Source organism: Oncorhynchus nerka, linkage group LG4 (genome assembly GCF_034236695.1).
Source record: "Oncorhynchus nerka isolate Pitt River linkage group LG4, Oner_Uvic_2.0, whole genome shotgun sequence".
Taxonomy (NCBI): Eukaryota; Metazoa; Chordata; class Actinopteri; order Salmoniformes; family Salmonidae; genus Oncorhynchus; species Oncorhynchus nerka.
In genome coordinates this window covers 556,398-580,398 of record NC_088399.1, presented here as the reverse complement: position 1 = coordinate 580,398, position 24,001 = coordinate 556,398, and the positions used below count along the sequence as shown (strand labels likewise).

General features: G+C 45.1%; 1 non-coding gene across 1 annotated transcript; it reads right to left on the bottom strand.

Moving 5' to 3' along the window:
* Positions 1-23,874: 23,874 nt before the first annotated feature.
* Positions 23,875-23,946, bottom strand: trnat-ugu (transfer RNA threonine (anticodon UGU)). The gene has a single exon. It is a non-coding gene; the product is annotated as a tRNA-Thr (tRNA).
* Positions 23,947-24,001: the final 55 nt, after the last annotated feature.

The window sequence follows — 24,001 nt, the reverse complement described above, 5'->3', positions numbered from 1 at the left end:
AAGATACCCACCAGCACCCCCAACGGACGAGAACCTTTTTCTCCAACAACTCTGGGGACCCCGACCTTGGCGACTCCCCGCAGCGAGCACGTCCTAAGCAATTAGGCCCTTCCATACACCAAGCAAGAAGACAGGAGGATATGGATAGACCGGACTCCTTCAGGACCTCAGGGTTCTGTTGGCAGACCAATCGGCTCAACCCTCCCAGCCCCCTTACACACGGGAGACTCACGTAACGCGCTGGACGACTATCTACCCCAGTTTAGAATTGGATTGGCAGTATGTTCAGTAGCGTGGGTGGTCCTAGCGGGTTGGGGCAGTTAAGTCCTCGAAAAGAGGGGCTTTGGGTGATGCGCTGCGGGCAGGAGGACTCGCGTCGGCCGTGTAACCCCTGGGGTGCCCAGATAATGTCTGGCGGAGGTGGATCCCACGGAATAATTTCCCAGGGGGATCCCTTACCCCGCCGTACTTAGCCTGGACAACCGAACCACACATTTTTTTACCTTGACTACGAACAAATTCACTGTCTAGGGATGATATACCTCTGGAAACGTTACGATCCTGGAAGGGAGTAATTCCACTGGTCACTATTACCCAAAACCACTGAATTACCTACGACTGAGATGGTGGGGATGAAAACACCCAATTAACTTCTACTACTGCCGGACGTTTCATACGTAAGCCAGAGAAGGTTTGCCGGTTTTTAAACCCTCCATACACCGACCAAAAACACAGGACGTGACTACAGGGGCGGATGCATGACAACCATATAGAGGGCTTGCCTTCGGTTTTTTTTGTCTGCTCAAACCACTGGTAGTTCATAGACTGACCACTTGACAGGGACACATGGCAACCGACTGAGGTCCGGACCTGCATAAGGTACGCAACTCGATGGTTTTGCCTGATCCTACGCCGAGTATACCCATACAGACCAGCTGGATTTGACTAGACATGGGTTGATTGGGAGTTAGGATCCTGGAAGGGAATAGGTCCTAATTATACACATGATTGAAAACATCCAGGACCAAAGACCAACGAACACTGAAGTAAATACATAGACAACGTGGAGCTAAAAAAAGAAGGATCCGACAGAGAGTAAACTCCTAGGTTGCACTATGCTTTCTACTTCAGTTGACACGGCGGACCTAGACATCATGACCATACCACTCGACAGGGACACATGGCAACCGACTGAGGTCCGGACCTGCATAAGGTACGCAACTCGATGGTTTTGCCTGATCCTACGCCGAGTATACCCATACAGACCAGCTGGATTTGACTAGACATGGGTTGATTGGGAGTTAGGATCCTGGAAGGGAATAAGTCCTAATTATACACATGATCGAAAACATCCAGGACCAAAGACCAACGAACACTGAAGATGACCATACCACTCGACATGGACACATGGCAACCAACCGAGGACCGGACCTGCATAAGGTACGCAACTCAAGGGTTTTGCCTGATCCTAAGTTGAGTTGACAGACTTACCTAAACCTAACCTTAACCATTTTAAAAAAAAAAAACTAAAACCCTAACCCTAACCCTAAACCTAACCCTAACCAAAAAAAAACTATGAAAAACCCTACCTAACCTAACCTAACCATAAAACTAACCCTACCTAAACCTAACCTTAACCCTAACCCTAACCTAACCTAACCCTTAACCCTAACTATACCTAACCCTAACCCTAACCCTACCCTAACCCCTAACCCTAAACCTAACCCCTAACCCTAACCTAACCCTAACCTAACCACCCTAAAAACCCTAACCCTAACCTAACCTAACCTAACCTGAAAACTAAACCTAACCTAACCTAACCTAAACCTAACCAGACAGTCTTTTAACCTACAAAACAATGGGGCCCCCTGGCCGCCTAACCCCCTAACCACCTAAAACCCTAACCTTCCCCTAACCTTCGGCCTAACCCTATTTCCGACCCAAACCCTAAACCTAACCCCACTCTGGCCTATACCTAAACCTAAAACCTGGCCTGACAGACCTTTTAACCCTAACCCTGGCCCCTGGCCTGGCCAACCCTGGGGCCTACTACCCTGGCCTGGCCTAACCTGGCCCCTGGCCCTGGCCTGGCCTGGCCTGGCCTGGCCACCCCTGGCCTGGCCTGGCCCTGGCCTGGCCTGGCCTGGCCTGGCCCAGCCTGGCCCTGGCCTAACCTGACCTGGCCTGGCCTGGCCTGGCACCTGGCCTGGCCTATCTGGCCTGGCCTGGCCTGGCCTGGCCTGGCCTGGCCTGGCCTGGCCTGGCCTGGCCTGGCCTGGCCTGGCCCCTGGCCTGGCCACCTTAAGCCCTATGGCCTGGCCCCTGGCCGAACCCCTGGCCAAAAAAAACCTGGACCTAACCTAACCCCTGGCCCTAACCTACGCGCTAAACCTAACCCCTAACCCTAACCTTAACCCTAACCCTAACCCTAACCAAACCTAACCATTCCCTAACCCTAAACCTAACCCAAACCCTAACCTAACCCTAACCTAACCCTCCCTGGCCTGGCCTGGCCTGGCCTGGCCTAACCCTAACCCTAAAACCTAACCCTAAACTAAAAACCTAACCCCTAACCTTAACCATTCTGAAAAAACCTAACCCTAACCTTAAACCTAACCCTAACCCTCTAAAAAACTATTTCTTACCCCAACCCCTAACCTAACCTAATCTTAACCACTCTTAAAAACTATACCTAAACCTAAAACCTACTGACAGACAGTCTTTTAACCCAACCAACGGGTTAATCTACAAGTGGGCAACAATGGGGCCTACTACTTTGGCCGGCCGCGCCCGGACCCACCCGGCCGCGCGCACATGTGTGGAGTGCACACCCCTCCCTTCCCCCTTCGGCTTCCACGTGTCAGAGATGGAAGTGGATCAACCGACTCAAAACTAGACAAACCAAACACTGCCAGTCACCGCTGCATTGCCTGCGGGGATCTGGACGCAGCAAGCCAAGGAATTTTTATCCCTTTAAATTACTCGGGATCATCTCTAATCGGGCCTTTTCTAGGGGTGTTGATTCTACACCCAGTATACCTCTCTGTGAAATGGTCTGATGGTGAACAGGTTAAAAATAATCATTAGATTTAATACAACCTAAAATAGCTCTACCAAATCTCTGAAAAACATCACTCCTGAGACCTTCACCAACACACACCTTCCACCTGGGAGACAACTAGAACAAAGGATAAATCAAGACCCACCTACTACAAGCCTTCTCAACCAAGATTTTTTTCATCAAAAGACCAAGAATTCATCAAAGGAACAAGAACTCTACAACCAGCCCCTGACCTTCAGATACACATCACCTCCTCAATTTTTTTCAACTAAGAGGCAACCCCCACCTTTTTTTTCCACCAAAGAACAAGACATCACCACCCTGACACAGTGGAAACAGACTCCTACCCTCCCACAGAAACCCTGACGACCGTATTTCCAACTTAGGAGCAAAAAGAAACAAAATTATAAAATAGGTCCACCCCACTCACACCTCTGCACCATACACAAACAAACCAAAAACCTAGGTAAGAGCCCCACCCATAAAAAAACTGGAAACAGCATAAAAAAGCTTTTTCGGATCCGTACATCCCATAATCCAAGTGGACTTGAACACCGCAAAACAGCCAAATCTACCGCATATCCGGGAACCCAAGTGGACACGAACGCGATCAAAGCTAAAACTCCGCTAACAAGCGCCACTAGAATAGATAAAAACAGCACCATTTTCGATTCTGGTAAAAGGAACACCCCCTAGTCCCTATTTGCTACTACCCCTCAATAAAGAAACAAGGTTTATACCCTCTAACACCACAAAAAGACCTAAAAACCACGGCCACTACTTTTACCTGCACATCGCACCTTACTGCATATAAGCAACGTGACTCAACAAAAAATCGGAAGAAAAATAACTCCACCACATTCAAAGACCTATAATCAGACCTATGGGTCACCCAGAACCCCAACTAAAAATTCTATAGGAACCCACAGATGTCCACTCTACCCTCTACCTTTCCTGGACCCACAGAACCTCACCTTCGGGTATTTCCAGCCCCTAACCCCCTACCAGAGCAGACCGCTCCTAACGCTAACACACAAGTCAATGGTGACACGTAGGTCAAACACACACTTTTCACATGAGGATCTATCATACTTCTACACATCACAGGAACTCCACGTATGGCTCCTCTTGACCCCCAGGACTTCTAGTCCTACTTAAAATTCACCTGGTACCTCTCGGACACCCACAACCCAAACAGCGCCCCAAAAGCAAAGAGTCTAATTCTCCTATACAATTCCCTATAGGGACCAACGACAGAGGCCTTCCCAAAAATAAAACCTCTCTCACAACACCGTCTCTGACCTTAGCCCTGGCCCCTAACCCGAACTGCAACCCCAGTTCCAACCCCTCTGTGTATGTGTGTGTGTATACATGTATCTGTACCTGACCTCATGTTGTTAACCCTGTCTGTCCCTTACAATGTATTGTGTCTTCTGTTTTGTCACACTCCACTGTTCATTTATACCAAATAACACTTGAAAAGCTTGTGTCACTACAAGGTTGAACATTTATCACATTGGGTCTCCATTGTATTATTATTACATGTGCTTGACCTCCACTCTAACTGCCCATCCACTTTACTGCATCCCCATTCCACTCTCACCTCTGTCTGATTCCTCCACACCACAGCCTGTTAGCGGCTGTCCTACCTAGTAACGGCACAGACCAATCGAAATAACCTACACCGCATTCCCACACGCGCACACACTGGAGAGTTAGCTCTCTTTGCAGCCTCAGGGGAAACCACCGGACAGTTGGCATTTCGCTCCACACATCCAACCAGGACTACATTCAAGGCAAGTAAATTACACAGCACACCCTACGGTACATGTAGATATACATACATACATTTTTACTACTTTTTGCACCTTTTATTTCAATTTTATTTGTATATTCTCATCCCTGCTACCTGATGAAGCCGAGAAGGCAGAAACGCGTCGTGGCTGAGTTGCCCCTAGATCCGTGTGAGACCGTAAGGAATGCGGATTCCACACGGACTTCGGGGGCTACTCTTTTTGGCTACCTTTTATTTTACACTTTACTTTCCTTAATTGGACTTTTACACAGCTCTCATATATATGCACACACTAGGATGTAGTGGAGTGTGACGTTGTATGCTATCCCCCACACTACTTGTGGTGTTGTATGTGTATGCTTTTGTATATGTTAAAAATATGTGTATAGGCTCATTCCCTTTCATGTTTATGTGTGTATGCATGTGTGCTACTACCCCATCCTTGGTCACAACCCTACTGACTGAGAGACACTGGCACTCAGCCATTGCAGGATAGGGCCCTTTTACCAGTAGGCTACCTTAAAAATAGATTGGTGGCCATTAGGACCGTAAACATAGATCTTTATTAGCATTTCAGAGATACCGTGACTACGGACTCTTAAACATTTACCTTAGATTTATCCTACATGATCCCTTTGATTCTGTACCAATAATCACTAGGCAACCAATTTATATTTAACAAACCATTTAATGTTCTCCTCTTGGAGTCTCCTTGACCATGGACCCTTGACCAATAGGAAACCATTATAAACTAAAATAAATCAACAATAATATATTGATAAAAGAAAACAATTAAAAAATGTAAAAATAAAATAAATTTAAAAATTTAATTAAATTAAAAATCTTTTTTAAAAAAAAAAAAAAAAAAAAAAAAAAAGGAATATAACTATATATTTATATATAATTATATCATTTTTTTCCAGGTTCCTTGAACTCAGGGTTACCATGACCATGGACCCTTTAATGCAAAGAAACTACAAAATAGAATCTAAATAGCTAAATGTTATTTACCAAGAACCCTCACCATCTCACCATCCTTCCAAATCTACCTCACTGAAGATACCCACCAGCACCCCCAACGGACGAGAACCTTTTTTCTCCAACAACTCTGGGGACCCCGACCTTGGCGACTCCCCCGCAGCGAGCACGCCCTAAGCAATTAGGCCCTTCCATACACCAAGCAAGAAGACAGGAGGATATGGATAGACCGGACTCCTTCAGGACCTCAGGGTTCTGTTGGCAGACCAATCGGCTCAACCCTCCCAGCCCCCTTACACACGGGAGACTCACGTAACGCGCTGGACGACTATCTACCCCAGTTTAGAATTGGATTGGCAGTATGTTCAGTAGCGTGGGTGGTCCTAGCGGGTTGGGGCAGTTAAGTCCTCGAAAAGAGGGGCTTTGGGTGATGCGCTGCGGGCAGGAGGACTCGCGTCGGCCGTGTAACCCCTGGGGTGCCCAGATAATGTCTGGCGGAGAATTGGATCCCACGGAATAATTTCCCATAGGGGGATCCCTTACCCCGCCGTACTTAGCCTGGACAACCGAACCACACATTTTTTTACCTTGACTACGAACAAATTCACTGTCTAGGGCTGATATACCTCTGGAAACGTTACGATCCTGGAAGGGAGTAATTCCACTGGTCACTATTACCCAAAACCACTGAATTACCTACGACTGAGATGGTGGGGATGAAAACACCCAATTAACTTCTACTACTGCCGGACGTTTCATACGTAAGCCAGAGAAGGTTTGCCGGTTTTAAACCCTCCATACACCGACCAAAAACACAGGACGTGACTACAGGGGCGGATGCATGACAACCATATAGAGGGCTTGCCTTCGGTTTTTTGTCTGCTCAAACCACTGGTAGTTCATAGACTGACCACTTGACAGGGACACATGGCAACCGACTGAGGTCCGGACCTGCATAAGGTACGCAACTCGATGGTTTTGCCTGATCCTACGAGTATACCCATACAGACCAGCTGGATTTGACTAGACATGGGTTGATTGGGAGTTAGGATCCTGGAAGGGAATAGGTCCTAATTATACACATGATTGAAAACATCCAGGACCAAAGACCAACGAACACTGAAGTAAATACATAGACAACGTGGAAAAAAAAAAAAAAAAAAAAGAAGGATCCGACAGAGAGTAAACTCCTAGGTTGCACTATGCTTTCTACTTCAGTTGACACGGCGGACCTAGACATCATGACCATACCACTCGACAGGGACACATGGCAACCGACTGAGGTCCGGACCTGCATAAGGTACGCAACTCGATGGTTTTGCCTGATCCTACGCCGAGTATACCCATACAGACCAGCTGGATTTGACTAGACATGGGTTGATTGGGAGTTAGGATCCTGGAAGGGAATAAGTCCTAATTATACACATGATCGAAAACATCCAGGACCAAAGACCAACGAACACTGAAGATGACCATACCACTCGACATGGACACATGGCAACCAACCGAGGACCGGACCTGCATAAGGTACGCAACTCAAGGGTTTTGCCTGATCCTAAGTTGAGTTGACAGACTTACCTAAACCTAACCTTAACCTTTAAAAAAAAAAAAAAAAAAAAAAAAAAAAAAAAAAAAAAACCCCTAACCCTAACCCTAACCTAACCCTAACCCTACACCTAACCTTAACCCTAAAAACTAACCTAACCCTAACCCTAACCCTAACCCTAACCCTAACCTAACCCTAACCCTAACCTAACCCTAACCCTAACCCTAAAAACCCTAACCCTAACCTAAACCTAACCCTAAAAACCCTAACCTAACCCTAAACCCTAACCATTCTAACCCTAACCCTAACCCTAACCCCACCCTAACCCTAACCTTAACCACTCTAAAAACCCTTACCTAAACCTAACCTTAACCATTCTGAAAAACTATACCTAACCCTAAACCTAACCCTAACCTTAACCACTCTAAAAACCCTTACCTAAACCTAACCTTAAACTCTCTAAAAAACTATTTCTTACCCCAACCCTAAACCTAACCTTAACCACTCTTAAAAACTATACCTAAACCTAAAACCTACTGACAGACAGTCTTTTAACCCAACCAACGGGTTAATCTACAAGTGGGCAACAATGGGGCCTACTACTTTGGCCGGCCGCGCCCGGACCCACCCGGCCTACGCGCACATGTGTGGAGTGCACACCCCTCCCTTCCCCCCCTTCGGCTTCCACGTGTCAGAGATGGAAGTGGATCAACCGACTCAAAACTAGACAAACCAAACACTGCCAGTCACCGCTGCATTGCCTGCTGGGGGATCTGGACGCAGCAAGCCAAGGAATTTTTATCCCTTTAAATTACTCGGGATCATCTCTAATCGGGCCTTTTCTAGGGGTGTTGATTCTACACCCAGTATACCTCTCTGTGAAATGGTCTGATGGTGAACAGGTTAAAAATAATCATTAGATTTAATACAACCTAAAATAGCTCTACCAAATCTCTGAAAAACATCACTCCTGAGACCTTCACCAACACACACCTTCCACCTGGGAGACAACTAGAACAAAGGATAAATCAAGACCCACCTACTACAAGCCTTCTCAACCAAGATTTTTTTCATCAAAAGACCAAGAATTCATCAAAGGAACAAGAACTCTACAACCAGCCCCTGACCTTCAGATACACATCACCTCCTCAATTTTTTTCAACTAAGAGGCAACCCCCACCTTTTTTTCCACCAAAGAACAAGACATCACCACCCTGACACAGTGGAAACAGACTCCTACCCTCCCACAGAAACCCTGACGACCGTATTTCCAACTTAGGAGCAAAAAGAAACAAAATTATAAAATAGGTCCACCCCACTCACACCTCTGCACCATACACAAACAAACCAAAAACCTAGGTAAGAGCCCCACCCATAAAAAAACTGGAAACAGCATAAAAAAGCTTTTTCGGATCCGTACATCCCATAATCCAAGTGGACTTGAACACCGCAAAACAGCCAAATCTACCGCATATCCGGGAACCCAAGTGGACACGAACGCGATCAAAGCTAAAACTCCGCTAACAAGCGCCACTAGAAAAGATAAAAACAGCACCATTTTCGATTCTGGTAAAAGGAACACCCCCTAGTAACCCTATTTGATACACCCCTCAATAAAGAAACAAGGTTTATGCCCTCTAACACCACAAAAAGACCTAAAAACCACGGCCACTACTTTTCCCTGCACATCGCACCTTACTGCATATAAGCAACGTGACTCAACAAAAAATCGGAAGAAAAATAACTCCACCACATTCAAAGACCTATAATCAGACCTATGGGTCACCCAGAACCCCAACTAAAAATTCTATAGGAACCCACAGATGTCCACTCCACCCTCTACCTTTCCTGGACCCACAGAACCTCACCTTCGGGTATTTCCAGCCCCTAACCCCCTACCAGAGCAGACCGCTCCTAACGCTAACACACAAGTCAATGGTGACACGTAGGTCAAACACACACTTTTCACATGAGGATCTATCATACTTCTACACATCACAGGAACTCCACGTATGGCTCCTCTTGACCCCCAGGACTTCTAGTCCTACTTAAAATTCACCTGGTACCTCTCGGACACCCACAACCCAAACAGCGCCCCAAAAGCAAAGAGTCTAATTCTCCTATACAATTCCCTATAGGGACCAACGACAGAGGCCTTCCCAAAAATAAAACCTCTCTCACAACACCGTCTCTGACCTTAGCCCTGGCCCCTAACCCGAACTGCAACCCCAGTTCCAACCCCTCTGTGTATGTGTGTGTGTATACATGTATCTGTACCTGACCTCATGTTGTTAACCCTGTCTGTCCCTTACAATGTATTGTGTCTTCTGTTTTGTCACACTCCACTGTTCATTTATACCAAATAACACTTGAAAAGCTTGTGTCACTACAAGGTTGAACATTTATCACATTGGGTCTCCATTGTATTATTATTACATGTGCTTGACCTCCACTCTAACTGCCCATCCACTTTACTGCATCCCCATTCCACTCTCACCTCTGTCTGATTCCTCCACACCACAGCCTGTTAGCGGCTGTCCTACCTAGTAACGGCACAGACCAATCGAAATAACCTACACCGCATTCCCACACGCGCACACACTGGAGAGTTAGCTCTCTTTGCAGCCTCAGGGGGAAACCACCGGACAGTTGGCATTTCGCTCCACACATCCAACCAGGACTACATTCAAGGCAAGTAAATTACACAGCACACCCTACGGTACATGTAGATATACATACATACATTTTTACTACTTTTTGCACCTTTTATTTCAATTTTATTTGTATATTCTCATCCCTGCTACCTGATGAAGCCGAGAAGGCAGAAACGCGTCGTGGCTGAGTTGCCCCTAGATCCGTGTGAGACCGTAAGGAATGCGGATTCCACACGGACTTCGGGGGCTACTCTTTTTGGCTACCTTTTATTTTACACTTTACTTTCCTTAATTGGACTTTTACACAGTTCTCATATATATGCACACACTAGGATGTAGTGGAGTGTGACGTTGTATGCTATCCCCCACACTACTTGTGGTGTTGTATGTGTATGCTTTTGTATATGTTAAAAATATGTGTATAGGCTCATTCCCTTTCATGTTTATGTGTGTATGCATGTGTGCTACTACCCCATCCTTGGTCACAACCCTACTGACTGAGAGACACTGGCACTCAGCCATTGTAGGATAGGGCCCTTTTACCAGTAGGCTACCTTAAAAATAGATTGGTGGCCATTAGGACCGTAAACATAGATCTTTATTAGCATTTCAGAGATACCGTGACTACGGACTCTTAAACATTTACCTTAGATTTATCCTACATGATCCCTTTGATTCTGTACCAATAATCACTAGGCAACCAATTTATATTTAACAAACCATTTAATGTTCTCCTCTTGGAGTCTCCTTGACCATGGACCCTTGACCAATAGGAAACCATTATAAACTAAAATAAATCAACAATAATATATTGATAAAAGAAAACAATTAAAAAATTAAAAAATAAAATAAATTAAAAAATTTAATTAAATTAAAAATCTTTTTAATAAAAAAAAAAAAAAAAAAAAAAAAAAAAAAGGAATATAACTATATATTTATATATAATTATATCATTTTTTTCCAGGTTCCTTGAACTCAGGGTTACCATGACCATGGACCCTTTAATGCAAAGAAACTACAAAATAGAATCTAAATAGCTAAATGTTATTTACCAAGAACCCTCACCATCTCACCATCCTTCCAAATCTACCTCACTGAAGATACCCACCAGCACCCCCAACGGACGAGAACCTTTTTTCTCCAACAACTCTGGGGACCCCGACCTTGGCGACTCCCCCGCAGCGAGCACGCCCTAAGCAATTAGGCCCTTCCATACACCAAGCAAGAAGACAGGAGGATATGGATAGACCGGACTCCTTCAGGACCTCAGGGTTCTGTTGGCAGACCAATCGGCTCAACCCTCCCAGCCCCCTTACACACGGGAGACTCACGTAACGCGCTGGACGACTATCTACCCCAGTTTAGAATTGGATTGGCAGTATGTTCAGTAGCGCGTGGGTGGTCCTAGCGGGTTGGGGCAGTTAAGTCCTCGAAAAGAGGGGCTTTGGGTGATGCGCTGCGGCAGGAGGACTCGCGTGGCCGTGTAACCCCTGGGGTGCCCAGATAATGTCTGGCGGAGAATTGGATCCCACGGAATAATTTCCCATAGGGGGATCCCTTACCCCGCCGTACTTAGCCTGGACAACCGAACCACACATTTTTTTACCTTGACTACGAACAAATTCACTGTCTAGGGCTGATATACCTCTGGAAACGTTACGATCCTGGAAGGGAGTAATTCCACTGGTCACTATTACCCAAAACCACTGAATTACCTACGACTGAGATGGTGGGGATGAAAACACCCAATTAACTTCTACTACTGCCGGACGTTTCATACGTAAGCCAGAGAAGGTTTGCCGGTTTTTAAACCCTCCATACACCGACCAAAAACACAGGACGTGACTACAGGGGCGGATGCATGACAACCATATAGAGGGCTTGCCTTCGGTTTTTGTCTGCTCAAACCACTGGTAGTTCATAGACTGACCACTTGACAGGGACACATGGCAACCGACTGAGGTCCGGACCTGCATAAGGTACGCAACTCGATGGTTTTGCCTGATCCTACGCCGAGTATACCCATACAGACCAGCTGGATTTGACTAGACATGGGTTGATTGGGAGTTAGGATCCTGGAAGGGAATAGGTCCTAATTATACACATGATTGAAAACATCCAGGACCAAAGACCAACGAACACTGAAGTAAATACATAGACAACGTGGCTAAAAAAAAGAAGGATCCGACAGAGAGTAAACTCCTAGGTTGCACTATGCTTTCTACTTCAGTTGACACGGCGGACCTAGACATCATGACCATACCACTCGACAGGGACACATGGCAACCGACTGAGGTCCGGACCTGCATAAGGTACGCAACTCGATGGTTTTGCCTGATCCTACGCCGAGTATACCCATACAGACCAGCTGGATTTGACTAGACATGGGTTGATTGGGAGTTAGGATCCTGGAAGGGAATAAGTCCTAATTATACACATGATTGAAAACATCCAGGACCAAAGACCAACGAACACTGAAGATGACCATACCACTCGACATGGACACATGGCAACCAACCGAGGACCGGACCTGCATAAGGTACGCAACTCAAGGGTTTTGCCTGATCCTAAGTTGAGTTGACAGACTTACCTAAACCTAACCTTAACCATTTTTAAAACCCTAACCCTAACCCTAAACCCTAACCCTAAAAAAAACTAAACCTAACCCTAACCCTAACCATAACCCTAACCCTAACCTAAACCTAAAAACATTTTTTAAAAACTATACCTAACTAACCCTAACACCCTAACCCTAACCCTAACCCTAACCCTAACCCTAACCCTAACCCTAACCCTAACCCTAAACCTAACCCTAACCCTAAAACCCTAACCCTAACCCTAACCCTAACCCCTAACCCTAACCTAACCCTAACCTAACCCTGAAACCCTAACCTAACCTAACCCTAACCCTAACCTTAACCACTCTAAAAACCCTTACCTAAACCTAACCTTAACCATTCTGAAAAACTATACCTAACCCTAAACCTAACCCTAACCTTAACCACTCTAAAAACCCTTACCTAAACCTAACCTTAAACTCTCTAAAAACTATTTCTTACCCCAACCCTAAACCTAACCTTAACCACTCTTAAAAACTATACCTAAACCTAAAACCTACTGACAGACAGTCTTTTAACCCAACCAACGGGTTAATCTACAAGTGGGCAACAATGGGGCCTACTACTTTGGCCGGCCGCGCCCGGACCCACCCGGCCTACGCGCACATGTGTGGAGTGCACACCCCTCCCTTCCCCCTTCGGCTTCCACGTGTCAGAGATGGAAGTGGATCAACCGACTCAAAACTAGACAAACCAAACACTGCCAGTCACCGCTGCATTGCCTGCTGGGGGATCTGGACGCAGCAAGCCAAGGAATTTTTATCCCTTTAAATTACTCGGGATCATCTCTAATCGGGCCTTTTCTAGGGGTGTTGATTCTACACCCAGTATACCTCTCTGTGAAATGGTCTGATGGTGAACAGGTTAAAAATAATCATTAGATTTAATACAACCTAAAATAGCTCTACCAAATCTCTGAAAAACATCACTCCTGAGACCTTCACCAACACACACCTTCCACCTGGGAGACAACTAGAACAAAGGATAAATCAAGACCCACCTACTACAAGCCTTCTCAACCAAGATTTTTTTCATCAAAAGACCAAGAATTCATCAAAGGAACAAGAACTCTACAACCAGCCCCTGACCTTCAGATACACATCACCTCCTCAATTTTTTTCAACTAAGAGGCAACCCCCACCTTTTTTCCACCAAAGAACAAGACATCACCACCCTGACACAGTGGAAACAGACTCCTACCCTCCCACAGAAACCCTGACGACCGTATTTCCAACTTAGGAGCAAAAAGAAACAAAATTATAAAATAGGTCCACCCCACTCACACCTCTGCACCATACACAAACAAACCAAAAACCTAGGTAAGAGCCCCACCCATAAAAAAACTGGAAACAGCATAAAAAAGCTTTTTCGGATCCGTACATCCCATAATCCAAGTGGACTTGAACACCGCAAAACAGCCAAATCTACCGCATATCCGGGAACCCAAGTGGACACGAACGCGATCAAAGCTAAAACTCCGCTAACAGGCGCCTACTAGAATAGTTAAAAATAGCACCATTTTCGATCCTGGTAAAAGGAACACCCCTAGTAACCCTATTTGCTACCACCCCTCAATAAAGAAACAAGGTTCATACCCTCTAACACCACAAAAAGACCTAAAAACCACGGCCACTACTTTTACCTGCACATCGCACCTTACTGCATATAAGCAACGTGACTCAACAAAAAATCGGAAGAAAAATAACTCCACCACATTCAAAGACCTATAATCAGACCTATGGGTCACCCAGAACCCCAACTAAAAATTCTATAGGAACCCACAGATGTCCACTCCACCCTCTACCTTTCCTGGACCCACAGAACCTCACCTTCGGGTATTTCCAGCCCCTAACCCCCTACCAGAGCAGACCGCTCCTAACCCTAACACACAAGTCAATGGTGACACGTAGGTCAAACACACACTTTTCACAGGAGGATCTATCATACTTCTACACATCACAGGAACTCCACGTATGGCTCCTCTTGACCCCCAGGACTTCTAGTCCTACTTAAAATTCACCTGGTACCTCTCGGACACCCACAACCCAAACAGCGCACCAAAAGCAAAGAGTCTAATTCTCCTATACAATTCCCTATAGGGACCAACGACAGAGGCCTTCCCAAAAATAAAACCTCTCTCACAACACCGTCTCTGACCTTAGCCCTGGCCCCTAACCCGAACTGCAACCCCAGTTCCAACCCCTCTGTGTATGTGTGTGTGTATACATGTATCTGTACCTGACCTCATGTTGTTAACCCTGTCTGTCCCTTACAATGTATTGTGTCTTCTGTTTTGTCACACTCCACTGTTCATTTATACCAAATAACACTTGAAAAGCTTGTGTCACTACAAGGTTGAACATTTATCACATTGGGTCTCCATTGTATTATTATTACATGTGCTTGACCTCCACTCTAACTGCCCATCCACTTTACTGCATCCCCATTCCACTCTCACCTCTGTCTGATTCCTCCACACCACAGCCTGTTAGCGGCTGTCCTACCTAGTAACGGCACAGACCAATCGAAATAACCTACACCGCATTCCCACACGCGCACACACTGGAGAGTTAGCTCTCTTTGCAGCCTCAGGGGGAAACCACCGGACAGTTGGCATTTCGCTCCACACATCCAACCAGGACTACATTCAAGGCAAGTAAATTACACAGCACACCCTACGGTACATGTAGATATACATACATACATTTTTACTACTTTTTGCACCTTTTATTTCAATTTTATTTGTATATTCTCATCCCTGCTACCTGATGAAGCCGAGAAGGCAGAAACGCGTCGTGGCTGAGTTGCCCCTAGATCCGTGTGAGACCGTAAGGAATGCGGATTCCACACGGACTTCGGGGGCTACTCTTTTTGGCTACCTTTTATTTTACACTTTACTTTCCTTAATTGGACTTTTACACAGCTCTCATATATATGCACACACTAGGATGTAGTGGAGTGTGACGTTGTATGCTATCCCCCACACTACTTGTGGTGTTGTATGTGTATGCTTTTGTATATGTTAAAAATATGTGTATAGGCTCATTCCCTTTCATGTTTATGTGTGTATGCATGTGTGCTACTACCCCATCCTTGGTCACAACCCTACTGACTGAGAGACACTGGCACTCAGCCATTGCAGGATAGGGCCCTTTTACCAGTAGGCTACCTTAAAAATAGATTGGTGGCCATTAGGACCGTAAACATAGATCTTTATTAGCATTTCAGAGATACCGTGACTACGGACTCTTAAACATTTACCTTAGATTTATCCTACATGATCCCTTTGATTCTGTACCAATAATCACTAGGCAACCAATTTATATTTAACAAACCATTTAATGTTCTCCTCTTGGAGTCTCCTTGACCATGGACCCTTGACCAATAGGAAACCATTATAAACTAAAATAAATCAACAATAATATATTGATAAAAGAAAACAATTAAAAAATAAAATAAATTTAAAAATTTAATTAAATTAAAAATCTTTTTAATTAAAAAAAAAAAAAAAAAAAAAAAAAAAAAAAAAAAAAAAAAAAAGGAATATAACTATATATTTATATATAATTATATCATTTTTTTTCCAGGTTCCTTGAACTCAGGGTTACCATGACCATGGACCCTTTAATGCAAAGAAACTACAAAATAGAATCTAAATAGCTAAATGTTATTTACCAAGAACCCTCACCATCTCACCATCCTTCCAAATCTACCTCACTGAAGATACCCACCAGCACCCCCAACGGACGAGAACCTTTTTTCTCCAACAACTCTGGGGACCCCGACCTTGGCGACTCCCCCGCAGCGAGCACGTCCTAAGCAATTAGGCCCTTCCATACACCAAGCAAGAAGACAGGAGGATATGGATAGACCGGACTCCTTCAGGACCTCAGGGTTCTGTTGGCAGACCAATCGGCTCAACCCTCCCAGCCCCCTTACACACGGGAGACTCACGTAACGCGCTGGACGACTATCTACCCCAGTTTAGAATTGGATTGGCAGTATGTTCAGTAGCGCATGGGTGGTCCTAGCGGGTTGGGGCAGTTAAGTCCTCGAAAAGAGGGGCTTTTGGGTGATGCGCTGCGGGCAGGAGGACTCGCGTCGGCCGTGTAACCCCTGGGGTGCCCAGATAATGTCTGGCGGAGAATTGGATCCCACGGAATAATTTCCCATAGGGGGATCCCTTACCCCGCCGTACTTAGCCTGGACAACCGAACCACACATTTTTTTACCTTGACTACGAACAAATTCACTGTCTAGGGATGATATACCTCTGGAAACGTTACGATCCTGGAAGGGAGTAATTCCACTGGTCACTATTACCCAAAACCACTGAATTACCTACGACTGAGATGGTGGGGATGAAAACACCCAATTAACTTCTACTACTGCCGGACGTTTCATACGTAAGCCAGAGAAGGTTTGCCGGTTTTTAAACCCTCCATACACCGACCAAAAACACAGGACGTGACTACAGGGGCGGATGCATGACAACCATATAGAGGGCTTGCCTTCGGTTTTTTGTCTGCTCAAACCACTGGTAGTTCATAGACTGACCACTTGACAGGGACACATGGCAACCGACTGAGGTCCGGACCTGCATAAGGTACGCAACTCGATGGTTTTGCCTGATCCTACGCCGAGTATACCCATACAGACCAGCTGGATTTGACTAGACATGGGTTGATTGGGAGTTAGGATCCTGGAAGGGAATAGGTCCTAATTATACACATGATTGAAAACATCCAGGACCAAAGACCAACGAACACTGAAGTAAATACATAGACAACGTGGAGCTAAAAAAAAAAAGAAGGATCCAACAGAGAGTAAACTCCTAGGTCGCACTATGCTTTCTACTTCAGTTGACACGGCGGACCTAGACATCATGACCATACCACTCGACAGGGACACATGGCAACCGACTGAGGTCCGGACCTGCATAAGGTACGCAACTCGATGGTTTTGCCTGATCCTACGCCGAGTATACCCATACAGACCAGCTGGATTTGACTAGACATGGGTTGATTGGGAGTTAGGATCCTGGAAGGGAATAAGTCCTAATTATACACATGATTGAAAACATCCAGGACCAAAGACCAACGAACACTGAAGATGACCATACCACTCGACATGGACACATGGCAACCAACCGAGGACCGGACCTGCATAAGGTACGCAACTCAAGGGTTTTGCCTGATCCTAAGTTGAGTTGACAGACTTACCTAAACCTAACCTTAACCATTTTAAAAACTATACCTAACCCTAACCCTAACCCTAAACCTAACCCTAACCATTCTGAAAAACTATACCTAACCCTAACCCTAACCATAACCCTAACCCTACCTAAACCTAACCTTAACCATTTTTTAAAAACTATACCTAACCCTAACCCTAAACCCTAACCCTAACCCCTAACCCTAACCCTAACCCTAAACCCCTAACCCTAACCCTAACCCTAACCACCTAACCCTAACCCTAACTCCTAACCCCTAACCCTAACCCCACCCTAACCATAACCCTAACCCTAACCCTAACCTTAACCACTCTAAAAACCCTAACCTTAACCACTCTAAAAACCCTTACCTAAACCTAACCTTAACCATTCTGAAAAACTATACCTAACCCTAAACCTAACCCTAACCTTAACCACTCTAAAAACCCTTACCTAAACCTAACCTTAAAATCTCTAAAAAACTATTTCTTACCCCAACCCTAAAACCTAATCTTAACCACTCTAAAAACTATACCTAACCCTAAAAACCTACTGACAGACGGTCTTTTAACCCAACCAATGGGTTAATCTACAAGTGGGCAACAATGGGGCCTACTACTTTGGCCGGCCGCGCCCGGACCCACCCGGCCCGCGCGCACATGTGTGGAGTGCACACCCCTCCCTTCCCCCCCTTCGGCTTCCACGTGTCAGAGATGGAAGTGGATCAACCGACTCAAAACTAGACAAACCTAACCCTAACCCTAACCCTAACCTAACCCTAACCCTAACCCTAACCCGACTCAAAACTAGACAAACCTAACCCTAACCCTAACCCTTTCTACTTCAGTTGACACGGCGGACCTAGACATCATGACCATACCACTCGACAGGGACACATGGCAACCGACTGAGGTCCGGACCTGCATAAGGTACGCAACTCGATGGTTTTGCCTGATCCTACGCCGAGTATACCCATACAGACCAGCTGGATTTGACTAGACATGGGTTGATTGGGAGTTAGGATCCTGGAAGGGAATAAGTCCTAATTATACACATGATTGAAAACATCCAGGACCAAAGACCAACGAACACTGAAGTAAATACATAGACAACGTGGAGCTAAAAAAAGAAGGATCCGACAGAGAGTAAACTCCTAGGTTGCACTATGCTTTCTACTTCCGTTGACACGGCGGACCTAGACATCATGACCATACCACTCGACATGGACACATGGCAACCAACCGAGGACCGGACCTGCATAAGGTACGCAACTCAAGGGTTTTGCCTGATCCTAAGTTGAGTTGACAGACTTACCTAAACCTAACCTTAACCAATTAAAAAAAAAAAAAAAAAAAACTATACCTAACCCTAACCCTAACCCTAACCGAATCAAAACTAGACAAACCTAACCCTAACCTAACCCTAACCCCTAACCCCTAACCCTAACCCCACCCTAACCCTAACCCTAACCCTAACCTTAACCACTCTAAAAACCCTTACCTAAACCTAACCTTAACCATTATGAAAAACTATTTCTTACCCCAACCCTAAACCTAACCTTAACCACTCTTAAAAACTATACCTAAACCTAAAACCTACTGACAGACAGTCTTTTAACCCAACCAAACGGGTTAATCTACAAGTGGGCAACAATGGGGCCTACTACTTTGGCCGGCCGCGCCCGGACCCACCCGGCCTACGCGCACATGTGTGGAGTGCACACCCCTCCCTTCCCCCTTCGGCTTCCACGTGTCAGAGATGGAAGTGGATCAACCGACTCAAAACTAGACAAACCTAACCCCCCCTTCGGCTTCCACGTGTCAGAGATGGAAGTGGATCAACCGACTCAAAACTAGACAAACCTAACCCTAACCCTAACCCCCCTAACCCTAACCCTAACCCTAACCCTAACCCTAACCATAACCCTAACCCTAACCTTAACCACTCTAAAAACCCTTACCTAAACCTAACCTTAACCATTCTGAAAAACTATACCTAACCCTAAACCTAACCCTAACCTTAACCACTCTAAAAACCCTTACCTAAACCTAACCTTAAAATCTCTAAAAAACTATTTCTTACCCCAACCCTAAACCTAATCTTAACCACTCTAAAAACTATACCTAACCCTAAAAACCTACTGACAGACGGTCTTTTAACCCAACCAACGGGTTAATCTACAAGTGGGCAACCATGGGGCCTACCACATTGGCCGGCCGCGCCCGGACCCACCCGGCCTACGCGCACATGTGTGGAGTGCAACCCCTCCCTTTCCCCCCTTCGGCTTCCACGTGTCAGAGATGGAAGTGGATCAACCGACTCAAAACTAGACAAACCTAACCCTAACCCTAACCCTAACCCTAACCCTAACCCTAACCCCCTAACCCTAACCCTAACCCCCTTATCCCTAACCCCCCTAACCCTAACCCTAACCCAACCCTAACCCTAACCCCCCTAACCCTAACCCTAACCCCTAACCCCTAACCCAACCCTAACCCTAACCCTAACCCTAACCCTAACCCTCTGTTACTCATTGAACCTAACCCTAACCCCTAACCCCTAACCCTAACCCCTAACCCTAACCCCTAACCCCTAACCCTCTAACCCTAACCCTCTAACCCTAACCCTAACCCTCTGTTACTCATTGAACCTAACCCTAACTAACCCTAACCCTAACCCTAACCCTAACTCTAACCCTAACCCTAACCCCTAACCTCTAACCCCTAACCCTAACCCCCTAACCCTATCCCAGAGGCACGCTTCTTATGTTAAGGATACATATGACTTTGTGGATAAACTTAAAGGCCTTGAATTACCACTAGAGGCGTTCTTATTTTCAATAGATATTAACTCATTATATACAAACATTGAAACCTCTTTGGGACTGCGGGCGATAAAACAGGCATTTGATAGGTTTCCTGATCCTCAGCGTCCGGATAAGGAAATCTTAGATCTGTTGGAACTGAGTCTCTTGAGGAACGATTTCAATTTTAATGATGAGTTCTATCTTCAGATCCATGGGACTGCTATGGGTAAGAAATTTGCTCCGGCCTTTGCCAACTTATATATGGGCTTCTGGGAAGAGACAGCTTTTCTTAAATGCCAGATCCTTCCTTTTCTATATCTTAGGTATTTGGATGATATCTTTGGAATTTGGGTGAGTTCAATGCAGGATTTTGAGTGCTTCTTACAAACTCTCAATACACATCATCCTGCCATTACAACCTCCCACAATATACAAAGGGAAAAACTAGAGTTTTTGGACACTCAGGTCCTAATTGTACCCTCAGATGGGGTAACTAAATCATTGGCCACTAAAGTCTTCTTTAAGGAGACCGATAGGCATGCCTTGTTACATAAGGCAAGTTACCATCCAAAACATACTTTCAGAGGGATTATTAAATCCCAGCTGATTCGGTTCAATAGAATCTGTACATTGGGTGAGCATGTGGAGGAGGCCATAACTATCCTTTTTAGAGCCTTGGGGCCACGGGGATATTCCAAACGTTTCCTTAGGGGGATAAAGGTAGAAGTACGGGAATTATTTGGCAGGGAAGGGGGATACAATAAAACAGTGGAAACACATAATCTGATACCATTTGTTACAACATACTCTGGGAGTTTGAGTGGATTTGGCAGGAACTTGAGGTCCAATTTCAGGGAGGCTCAACAAGCGGTGGAAGGACTGGTAGATTGTAGAGTAATCTCAGCGTATAGAAGAAATAAAAACCTCGGGGACAGTCTGGTCCACTCGGCCTTCCAGACGAAAAATGTACCTAATAAATTTGATAAATATTTGGGGAGACCCAAGTATATTGTTAATGCCTTTTTCGGGGTTGGGGTTCCTCGTAAGACAGAGGATCGAATTGTCCACTGTAAACTTGATCTATGGAATTAAGTGTAAATTGTGCCAAAAGATTTACATAGGAGAAACAAAGAATGCACTACAGGTCAGACTGAAACAACACCTATACCAGATAGCTAAGGGTAATAAGACTACGGTATTGTATTTGCATTTTGGCATACATGCAGTGGCCGGTTTGAGTATCTTTGGCCTGGAGACAAATGGGAGTTGGTCCAGGACACAGCGACAGGGGATGGAAAGAACTTGGATTGGGCGTCTCAATACGATAGACCCTAAGGGCCTGAATGAAAAATATTGATTTATTTTGGCTTACCTAACTGATGGAAGGGGTCATCTTTGGGGTAGTGACATGGGCTATTTGGGGTGGAGGAGGGAAGAGGGGAGGTGGTGGGGGCCTGTGGAGAGCCACTCATTATAAATGTTTGTTTATTGTATTGTCCATGATGGATTTGCAATTGTCTGATAGCACTTATGATTGTTTCTTATCTAATTATTTATTTATGGATCTATTTACGGACCAGAAAAACGATGGCACTTATTTTTATTATATCCTTGATCTTTTAGTGTGGTGTGGTTTTATTTTGATTGTTTGGATATTTTTATAGCACTTATTTCCAGTTTTGCCTTTGTTGGATGGAACTATGGAACTTTTTTTATTTACTTATTTATTTTTTTATTCTTGTACTCATTGGGTGGCTCACCTTGCAGACCCGAACCCTAACCTGAATTCTAACCTTAACCCCTAGTTACCCCAATCCCTCACCCTAACCCTGAGACCCTCATGCCTAACCTTACTTATTGAACCTAATCCTAACCCTAATCCTAACCCTGACCTTAACCCTAATCCTGACCCTAACCCCAACCCAACCTGAATTCTAACCTTAACCCCAAGTTACCCTAATTCCTTACCCTAACCCTGGGACCCCCATGCCTGAACCTAACCCTGAGACCTTCATGCCTAACCTTAAACCCTTAGACCCTCATATCTGATTTTAACTCAACCTTGACCTGTATTTTAACTCTGACCCTTATGGTAACCCCAATTTGAATTTGGACCTTAACTTATGTTTTTCAAATCTTCAGCCTAATTTTTAACCCTAACCTTATGTCCCTATACCTCCATATCTAATTTGAATCTCTACACTCTCTATATCTATTTTGAATCCCTACACTCTCTACATCTATTTTAATCTAAAGGTTTTTATACCGAACTTTTTTCCCTAGACCATCGCTTTGAATTTGGCACTTGGCCTTTTTTCTTAGTTTAGAATTTCTGGCTTTTAATTTAAGCCTTATCTTAATGTCTGACTTTGGTCTTCCTTTTATAGCTTTTCCTAGTCATTTAAAGTATATAATATATAAGTCTCACCATTTATCCTAAAGGGGTTGCCTGTGCCAGTGCACACCAGATTCGTCTGTTACTCATTGAACCTAACCCTAACCCTAACCCTAAACCCTAACCCTAAACCCTAACCCCTAACCCTCTAACCCTAACCCTAACCCTAACCTAACCCTAACCCCTAACCCTAACCCCCCCTAACCCTAACCCCTAACCCTAACCCCCTAACGCTAACCCCTAACCCTAACCCCAACCCCTAACCCAAACCCTAACCTTAACCATTCTTAAACCATACCTAACCTTAACCCTACAGACAGACAGTCCTTTAACCCAACCAACGGGTTAATCTACAAGTGGGCTACCATGGGGCCTACAACTTTGGCCGGCCGCGCCCGTACCCTCCGACCCGCGCGTATATGATGTGGAGTGCAACCCCTCCCTTCCCCCCTCCGGTTTCCACGTGTCAGAGATGGAAGTGGATCAACCGACTCAAAACTAGAAACCTAACCCTAACCCCTAACCCCTAACCTAACCCTAACCCTACAAAAACAGATGACTTAGCACATCTATTTCCTTCTTAAAATGTCAACATTCTGGAAAGTAGAGTTGTGCAAAAGCTAATTTCACAACTAAATATACTCATCAGAGAATTTGGGGATTAACTTCAGACCGCATGCATTTCAAGTAGTAGCTCAGAGACACATCCCCTTACTATATCATAGCAGGGTTGCCATTTTGAGAACTTTTTTCTTCTTCAAAGTCATCCAGTGAAAGAACCTTTCCTTGGTACCAGGTATCTTTCAGTAAGGCACAGATGGGATTTGAACCCATGATCTTCGGTTTACAAGACCGACGCCTTACCGCTTGGCCACCATGCCACTCTATGCTTCAAGATATTTATCAACATTCTGGAAAGTAGGAGTTGTGTAATGT